Genomic DNA, 9831 nt, shown 5'->3' with positions numbered 1-9831 from the left:
AGAAAAGGGCATTGATCACAGTACTGAATCCAGTAAGGCTAGATGGACAATGAATAACTGTCACGGTCTAGCCAGGGCACAGAGGGCCTCATGGAGCTGGTACAACAGCCTGAACGAGACAGCTCCTGACCCACAGCCCACCTCCAGAATGAGAGGGCCACCTTGGTACCAACCACGTTGGGGATGCTGGGCCACCTCCTCCAGCACCCATTCAATCAGTTCCTGAGAGAGAGAGAAAAAAGGAAAGAAGGTCAGAATTACACTTAAGCCAGGTTCCTGTGGCTCAGGCCTATAATACTAAGTACAATGGAGGCTGAGATATGAGGATTGTGGTTTATAGCCAGCCCGGGCAGGAACACCTGTAAGACTCTTATTTCCAAAGAACCACAAAAAAACTGGAAGTGGAGCTGTGACTCAAGTGGTAGACTGCTAGGTTTGAGCTGAGGATCTCAGGGAGCTGGCCCAGGCCCAGAGTTCAAGCCCCACAACTGAAAATAAGTGGACTTCTCACCACAAGAAGTAGATTGAATAACACCCATTGTCCTAGGGAGCATGGCAGGGATGTCAGGCCCAGCTTCCTGTCAGCTGGGAGTCATGAGTAGGTCACTCAGCTTCTCTGTGCCTCAGTTTCCCCAGCTTCAAAACTGAACAAAGTGAAGAATCCCGTTCCTCATGGGGATTGAGTATTAAAGAGAGTCATGTTTTGTTTCATAATCCTATACCAGTCATAACATTAATAACACCCACCATCTGAGATCTTTCCAGGTATCTTCCTGTCATATTCTCACAGAACTGCCTAAAACCATATCTGACAGCCCCTCCCTCTGTGCCTGACCCTGCTCCAGAAATCCCTCTGTATTAATCCCTTGTTTCTTCACAACTGTCCCATGAGGAGATTGAGGTCCAATGGTTGAGACCGAACCCAGAGCTTCACCTGTGGTCAAAAATGGGCTGCCGTGGTCTGAGTTTGGGACAATCCATCTAAACCACTGACTGAGCATGGCTCTACATGTCTACCATTCCAACTACAGAAGACAGGGCCCGGTGGCTCATGCCTGTCACAGACAGGAGGACTGTGATCCACCCCAGTCTGAGCATATATTAATTCTCCATCTCAGAAATGCCCAAGACAGAAAAGCTGGTAGAAGATCTGACTGGCAAGCCTAAGGCCTTGAGGTCAAATCCTAATATACCAAAAAGAACCAGAGTCCCAGTGCCAGAGGCTCATGCTTTTAATCCTAGGTACTCAGGAGGTTGAGATCTGAAGATAACAGCTCAAGATTTAAAATTGGGTTGGCCTCGCCCATCAGAGGTCATGATGAGAAGACCCAGAATCTGACCTATGCTGTTGCACTCCATACTAGCAGGACTCATATCTTTACTAAGTGTGGCCATGCTCTCTGTCCTCTGGAAAGCCATCCCCTGCAGGCTGCACTCCTAGGTCCTCCCAAGCTCCCACTGCCACCAACCAGCCCCAAGGGCATACGCAGCTCCAGGGCACACAGATCCCTTATTCTTGTAATTTAACAGTGCTGTCTCCCCTTCAAGCATCTCACCCTTCTAGGCTCCCAGACATCAACTATGAAGCCCATGCATTCCCCAAAAATAGCAGGTAGAAGTTACCAAAGCATTCAGCCTCCTTGTTACAACCCACTTCTACACACACACACACACACAAACACACACACACACACACGCACACACATCCAGACCGTTGACAGAAGACTCATCCATGGGGTACCTGCAATTTGCCAACTGATGACACACCTGAGCACAGTCAGGCTGTACAAGGAGAAAGATGATCTCTCTCTTTGTCTCTCTGTCTCTGGCTCTGTGTCTTCAGGTGAAAGGACGACTGAGCACAGAAAACAAGGGTTCACACAGCAAGGGGGATCTATCTTCTGCATCCAATGCCTCCCATCCCCAGAAAAAGGGAAAAGACCACAGAAGGCAGGTGTGTACATGCTGCTCCCCACCTCTGACTAAAACTACCAGGTTCCCACCAGGGAAAGGAAGGGTGCAGATGTGCGGCTGTGTGGCTCCCATTGCTCCAGGCCAGGGGCTCTGTGGCGTCCACTCCTCACGTAACCCTGCATCTCCCCATTTCCTGGGACAGTAGATGCTGGGGATGGGAATGGGATCCTGGGTCAACACACACCCCCACCCCTGAGGCACATTTATGGCAGGGTGTGGCTCAGACTGTGGGGCACAGAGGAGGTGCGGGTCCTGGTCAGGAGGGGGGGTTATATGGGGACGCAGAGAGCGGGCCTATGTGGCCACCACTCACATGTGCTGCAGGCAAAATCTGTTGGCAGCTGCTCCATGTGGGGCGAACAGCAATGGCAGTGGTATGGCAGACATCAGGCTCAGAGCAGAGGACAAGGAGGCCAGGACCAGGTCAGACCCACAAGCTGGCTGGTGGCACACCATTGCACCATTGCCTGAGGAATCCAAGAGGCAACCTGGGTTTGAGCCAGCAGCACCAGGTTTGAAATGCTGTGCCACGGGGAAGGTGAGAAGGGGGCCAGAGCACAGGCAGGCACATGGTGGGACTGAGCAAGGCCTCTCTTCCTAGGCCTCGAGTCTCTTGCTCATCACTCAGGCACCTCTACCTTCCTCAACTGCTGGTAGTGGTGTCAACCAACAGAGGGAATCCCAGAGCTACTGGGCAGCATGGAATGTGGACATGGCCAGCATTCTTGTATCCCATTGGTCAGAAAGAACCATGAAAGAATGGAGGTGTGGCCAGAATCCTGTGATGCAGGCAGAATGGGCAGAGTCAAGATGATGGCAGCCCCTTTCCCAGGGAACTCTGTGCAATCCAGTTGGGGACAAGAAGATGACCTGCTTTATCTGGATGGCTGCACAGATTGTTGTGTATGTCTATTTGTTCCCAGTCCCAGACCTTGAACTCAGGATCTGGGCACAGTCTGTGAGCTGCTTTTGATCAAGGCTAATCCTCTACCAATGGAGCCACACGGCTTTACTTCTGGTTTTGTGGGCACAAGTTGGGCAGGAGTCTCAAGGACTTTCCTGCCTAGGGTGACTTTGACCATGATCCTCCTATCACAGCCTTGTAAGTATCAAGGAGGACTGCTGGGAGACACTGATGCCTGCCTAATCATTGGTCTTACTGATGTATTTGGACAGATCTGTGAGTTCCCTATCCTCAGGTTTAAGTGGTAGGAGCTGGAGCCCACAGTTGGAATCTTGGTCCTGCCACCTCCAAATGGCAGGAGAGCCTAAGAAACTCATTACTATTCATATGATTACCAATGGAATGTGATGTATGTCATGATTAAATGGGCAGTTCTTGAATGATTCAAGGTTAAAATTATACACAATTATATTATAGGACACTGGTCGATTTTAATTAATACTTTATGAAGCATTTAAACAATCACATTCATTAAATGGAGCCCAAATGAAATACCTAAGAATTGAGCATCACGTAGCTTGGAGATGCCATTTTTTCTGCCAGCACTGGGATTTGAACTCTTGGTCTGGGTAACACTTGTTGCACTGTGTGGGAAGGGGAAGCTTGCCTCCTTGAATTCAAGAAATTCAGGTCTGTTCCTTAGGCCTGAAATCAATGCCCACCACTAGAAAACATCCTATTTATGTGCATTTTAAGTATATGATTTATATTTATATACATATGTTGCATTCAGTGTAGTTATTCATTTTATTTTTTGTTTTATTCATGTATTGACTGCTCATTTTATTGACTATTATGACACATAGAACAGTGCTTACATTGATTACATAGGATATAGGTTTGTATATATATTGGACTTCATACCTGACACCCAAGACTTTCACAGAAAAGGAAAACATGTGTCATCATCAGCTTCTTACTCCACGATTCATTGTTTGGGAATGCTGGCATCTGAATCACAGCCTGCAAGATCCAATTCATGAATGGGTGAGTGTCAGCATGCCATCTTGTGGCAAATTCAGCTGACAGGCAGTTCCCAGTACCTGAGATCGAGCCACAGCGGTTGACAAAATAAGAACAGACTGACATGCAGATGGTAGTACTCTAATAAATAAATATCTCTATAGAGTGCTAGAGATGCCTATACATTATTTAGTTATATAGACTACATTCCTACTAATTCTTGGGTATTTATTATGCCTCCATGTAATTACTGTCGTTTTCATTCTTAACAAAATATTAATTAAATCAATCAATATCTGAAATTATTTCATTCCTGTAAATAATAGTATTCTTTTAATGCTTCATACATAATAAATAAAATCAGTCTCCTGAAATGATGGGTCTGATTTTATAGGAGCTTCATTCACGATCAACTAATTCAACTGTGACACTGATAGGATTACCTTGTTATTCCCATGGATGGGAATGAGTCTCTTAGTATCTCCTGTCATTGATTGGTGTCAGGATGGGGATTCAAAATCAGGGCCTACATTGCCTATGGCTTCCCCAATAGTCTGCCAACCTTCAGCAATGCAAGGTGAAGTACCCTTTGCAACAGTGTCATTCAGACCCAAGAGGGTAACCATGCAAAGGAAGAAAACATAAAAAGGCCATCTCACCGCATTTTTCTGTATATTTTTGCCACACAAGGCCTGGGGGTCTAGGATCCTAGGATCTGCTGTGCGTCCAGTGGCTGCACCCCAGCACAGGATGATCGAAGCTGAAGCAGAGTTGCCACAATCTGAGTTCAAGCACCCTGCTGAGCAAAAAAATTTAAAAGAAATTAGCTCCCTGGCTTGCAATTCATCCCATTTATTCTGCCAGGCTTTGAATTTGATCTCAGGGTCTGGGTAAATCTGCAACACTGTGGAAGAAGGGGAAGCTCACTGTACTTGAAGGTAAGAAAATTAGGCCTGTACTCTAAGCAAAATTCAAGCTCCAGCTTTGGAAAACATACTATTTATATACATTGTAAAGACAAGATTTGTACTTACCTATGGATGCTCAGTCCATACACATTTGATGTGGTTGTTCCTTGTACTTTTTGTTTTATTCATTTTTTACCATTGATTTTACCGTGATGACACCCATTGCCTTTATTACATTGATGACATCCTATTACATGGGATCTAAATTTGTAGACGTGTTCTTCATCAAGCCTGACACCCAGGACTCTCGGAGAAAAGGAAAAAAGGTTTCACACTTGGCTTCTTACTCCATGATCCAATAGTTGATAGTGCTAGGATCTGAACTCAGGTCCAGGCAGGACCAATTGGCAAATAGTTCAAGGTGAACACACCAGCCTGTTTGCAACAAAGGAGTTAGGCCATTCCCAGGATCTGTCATTGATCCCCAGGGTGGGCCACGATAGTCATAAATTCATAATTTAAACATAGGATCTAAATTTACATATATGTGTGGACAGCATCTTGCGTTTGATGTACTTCTCTTTATTGTCTGTCTTATGGAAGTATTGTGCAATTTACTGAGTAAGGTGACAGATATAACAGTATTTACATGGATGACAACCTATTGCCATGGCTATAGGGTTTCCTAAGCATTCTCCACCCTAGCTGAGACACAGGACTTTCACAGAAAAGGAAAAGAGGTGAATCGATGGGCTTATCACATCAGGATTCATCTTTTGGCAGTGTTGGGATTTGAACTCAGAGCCTCCAGGCCCAATTGGGGAAAGGGTCAAGGGTCACCAGCCTGTGAGCAACGAAGGAGATAGGCCCTTCCCAGGACCTGACATCGAGTACCAGGGAGGGACAAATAGTAATTAATTCATAATTTAAACATAGGATCTATATTTACATACATGTGTGGACAACATCTTGCATTTGGTGCACGTATTCTCCTTATTTTGTGTCTAATTCATGGAGTTATTGTGTATTGTACTGAGTATGGTGACAAGTATAACTGTGCTGACATGGATGACAACCTGTTCCAATGGTTATAGGGTTGCCTATGCATTCTACATCCTAGTTGAGGCCCGGGATTTTCACAGGAGAGGAAAACATGTACAATGACTGGCTTCTGACAACAGAATGAATCTTTTGTCAGTGCTAGGATTTGAACTGGAGTCTGAGTAGCTCTGTTGCACTTTGGGGGAAGGGGAAGCTCACCATCCTTGAAGACTAGAATGTCAGGCCTGGTCCAAGGCATGATTTGAAGCACCAGCACTGGATAAAATAACCTTTTTTAAACTTAGGATCTCTCTTTACCTACAGATGTGATATGCATCTTGCATTCAGTGTAGTTATTCTTTTTATTTTGTGTCTTATTCATGGATGTATTGTGTATTTTATTGAGTATGGTGATAGATATAGCTGTGTTAACATGGATGACAACTTATTCCCATGGCTATAGAGTTGTCTATATAGAATTCTCCATCCTTGCTGAGACCCATGACTTTCATGGGACAGGAAAACAGGTGGATCAATTGGCTTCTCACATCAAAGTGAATCTTTTGGCAGTGCTGGGATTTGAACTCAAGGCCTAGCAGGCCCAATTGATGAATGGGTCAGAATGGGTCATGGTGAACACACCAGCCTGTGAGGAACTAAGGAGCTAGGCCATTCCCAAAACCTGACATGAAGCCCTGGTGGGGGCCAAAATAGTCATAAATTCATCATTTAAACAGAGGATCTATATTTCCATACATGGATGGCAGCATCTTGCATTTGGTGTAGTCATTCTCTTTATGTTGTGTCTTATTCATTGATGTATTGTGTATTTTCTTGAGTATTGGTTGACAGATATAACTGTTGTGACCTAGATGACAACCTATTCCCATGAGTATAGAGTTACCTATGCATTCTCTATCCTAGCTGAGACCCAGGACTTGCACAGCAAAGGAAAATAGGTGCAATGACTGGCTTCTCACATCAAGGTGAATCTTTTGGCAGTGCTGGGATTTGAACTCAAGGCCTAGCAAGCCCAATTGGTGAATGGGTCATGGTGAACACACTAGTCTGTGAGCCACTAAGTAGCTGGGCCTTTTCCAGGAACAGAGATCCAGCCCCAGGGAGGCCACAATAGTCCTGAATGGATCATTTAAACATGGGATATATATTCACATCTGTGTGTGGACTGCATTGTGCATTTAGTGTAATTATTCTACTTTGTATGCTATTCATGGATGTATTGTGTATTTTCTTGAGTATATGATGACAAGTATAACTGAGCTGGCATGGATAACAACCTATCCCCGTGGCCACAGGGTGGCCCATGCATTCTCCAGCCTAGCTGAGACCCAGGACTTGCACAGGAAAGGAAAACAAGTGCAACGATTGGCTTCTGACATCAGGGTGAATTTTGGCACTGCTGGGATCTGAACTCGGGCCTAGCAGACCCAAGTGACAAATGGGTCCATGTGAGCACACCAGCCTGTGAGACACTATTGAGGAAGGCCTTTCCCAGGACTTGAGATGGAGCCCTTAGGTAGGGAGTGGGGGGGGGGGAGTTCGGCACACAGCAGTCATCCCTTCATAAGTTGAAGGTAGTTCTTACACCCAGGACTCTTAGAGAAAAGGAAAACAGGTGTCACACTAGGCTTCTTACTCCATGATCCAATTGTTGGCAGTGCTGGGACCTGGACTCAGGGCCTAGCAGACCCAATTCGTGAATGGGTGTGTCAGCACAGCAACTTCTAGCCCAGGAAGCTGCCAGGCAGTTCGCAGACCCTGAGATTGAGCCACAGGGGTGGACAAAATAGCCATACATGGATAGGCAGGTGGTAGTATACCAATAAATATATATATTTGTATAGAGTGCCAGGGACATCTACCTATCAACTACATTCCTACCAACTCTTAGGTAATTACTGTGCCACCATTGAAGGAATAGGATTCTTTTCATGCTTAATAAACTATTCATTAAGATCAATCAGCATGCTAGGATCATTGCATCTAATTTTAGACTAGATTGATGCACACAGAAACTTCTGATTGCATCGGTATTTCGATGCACAGGAACGAGTCTCTTGGGATTTCCCCCATTGGTAGGTGTCAGGACCAGGACTCGAACTCAGGGCCTACATTGCTGCATGGTCCTATGGCTTCCCCAATATCCCGCTGGCTTTCACCAATGCAAGGTGAAGAACCCTTTGTAGGCATGTCATTAAGACCCAGGATGGTCACCATGGAAAGGAACAAAATGTAAAAAATCCATCCCGCGGCGCTCTCTCTCTCTCTCTCTCTCTCTCTCTCTCTCTCTCTCTCTCTCTCTCTCTCTCTCTCTCTCTCTCTCTCTCTGTGTGTGTGTGTGTGTGTGTGTGTGTGTGTGTGTGTTTTCCTGCAAGACTTCAAGGCCTAGGATCCCAGGATCGGCTATGGGCCAATGGCAGTCCGCCAACCTAAGATGATTGAAACTGAAGCAGAGTTTCCACAAACTTAGTTGAAATCCTCTCCTTGGTAATAATAATAATAATAAAATAAAGCACCCTGGATCAGAACTCACACCATTTTTCTGCCACAGCTGGGATTCTAACTCAAGTCTGGGTAAATCTATGGCACTGTGGGGGAATGGGAAGCTCACCCTCCTTGAAGACTACAATATCAGGCCAGGTTGCAGGGTCTGATTTGAAGCCCCAGCACTGGCAAAAATAATATACCAACCTATTTTACACATAGGATCTCTATTTACATACATGTGTGGAATGCATCATATGTTCAGTGTAGTTACTCTTTTATTGTGTGTCTTAGTCATGGATGCATTTTGTGTTTTATTGAGTATGATTACAGACATAACTGTGCCAACACAGATGACAACCTTTTCCTATGGCTATAGATTTGCCTATATAAAATTCTCCATCCTCCCTGAGACCTACGACTTTCACAGGACAGGAAAATAGGTGGATCGATGGGCTTCTCACATCAGATTTCATCTTTTGGCAGTATTGGGTTTTGAACTCAGAGCTTAGCAGGCCCAATTGGCAAAAGGGTCTAGGTGAGGATACTGGCCTGTGAGCAACGAAAGAGGTAGGTTGTACCCGGGACCTGAGATCGATCCCCGGTGGCACAATATTCATCCATTCATAAGCTGAAGCTAGTATGCTAATAAATACCTATTTGGACAGAGTAGGAGATGTGGCGGGCTGTGTTGGAATCCTATCTAACATGTGAGTATTGATTCTTGGATCTTTCCCATTGTCTCCAGTTCCTGAATGTGATTCTTATTGTCACACTTCATGAACTCTTAATTAAAAGTAATCGTTGTGCCATATGTCTTGCCTATCATTTCCTATGAGAATCGTGCATGAAATAAACTCTTCCCTAGATCTGAATTCAACCCCTCATAAAATTTATAGACATGTTAAATATACAATTTATACTTACATCTATATATTCACTCTATATTGTGTTTGTTGGAGTGACTCATTATGTTTTATTATTGATTTGTTTATTTAGCATTTATTTTATGAACTGTAAGTGAACCTAAAACATTTATTACATTTATTTCCATCTATTACATAGCATGTAACTTTGCAGACATATTATGAACTTGCACAGAAAAGGAAAACAGGTGTCACACTTGAAATCTTACACCAGGAAGAAATTTTTGACAATTATGGGACCTGATCTGAAAGCCTGAGAGGCCCAATCCATGAATGGGTGAGTGTCAGCACTGCAGCCTCTAGCCCATTCAGCTGCCAAGTGGATCCCAGAACCTAGGATCAAGCCCCAGGTTTGGACAAGATAGCAGTAACTTTCTATGATGATGGTGGTATACAAATAAATACAAATTTAGGTATTTAGGTACTGCCAGAGCTGTCTATTTAGTATTCAATGACATATACTACGTTCCTACTAATTCTCATGTATTTAGTGAGGATTCCATTTAATCAATATTATTCTTTTTTTTTTCCTTCGGGTCTGGACGTGGGG

Source organism: Dipodomys spectabilis, unplaced genomic scaffold (assembly GCF_019054845.1).
Source record: "Dipodomys spectabilis isolate Male_0828 unplaced genomic scaffold, ASM1905484v1 ptg000581l, whole genome shotgun sequence".
NCBI classification, from domain to species: Eukaryota; Metazoa; Chordata; class Mammalia; order Rodentia; family Heteromyidae; genus Dipodomys; species Dipodomys spectabilis.
The sequence above is the reverse complement of the archived record's forward strand: the minus strand, read 5'-3'. Positions refer to the sequence as shown.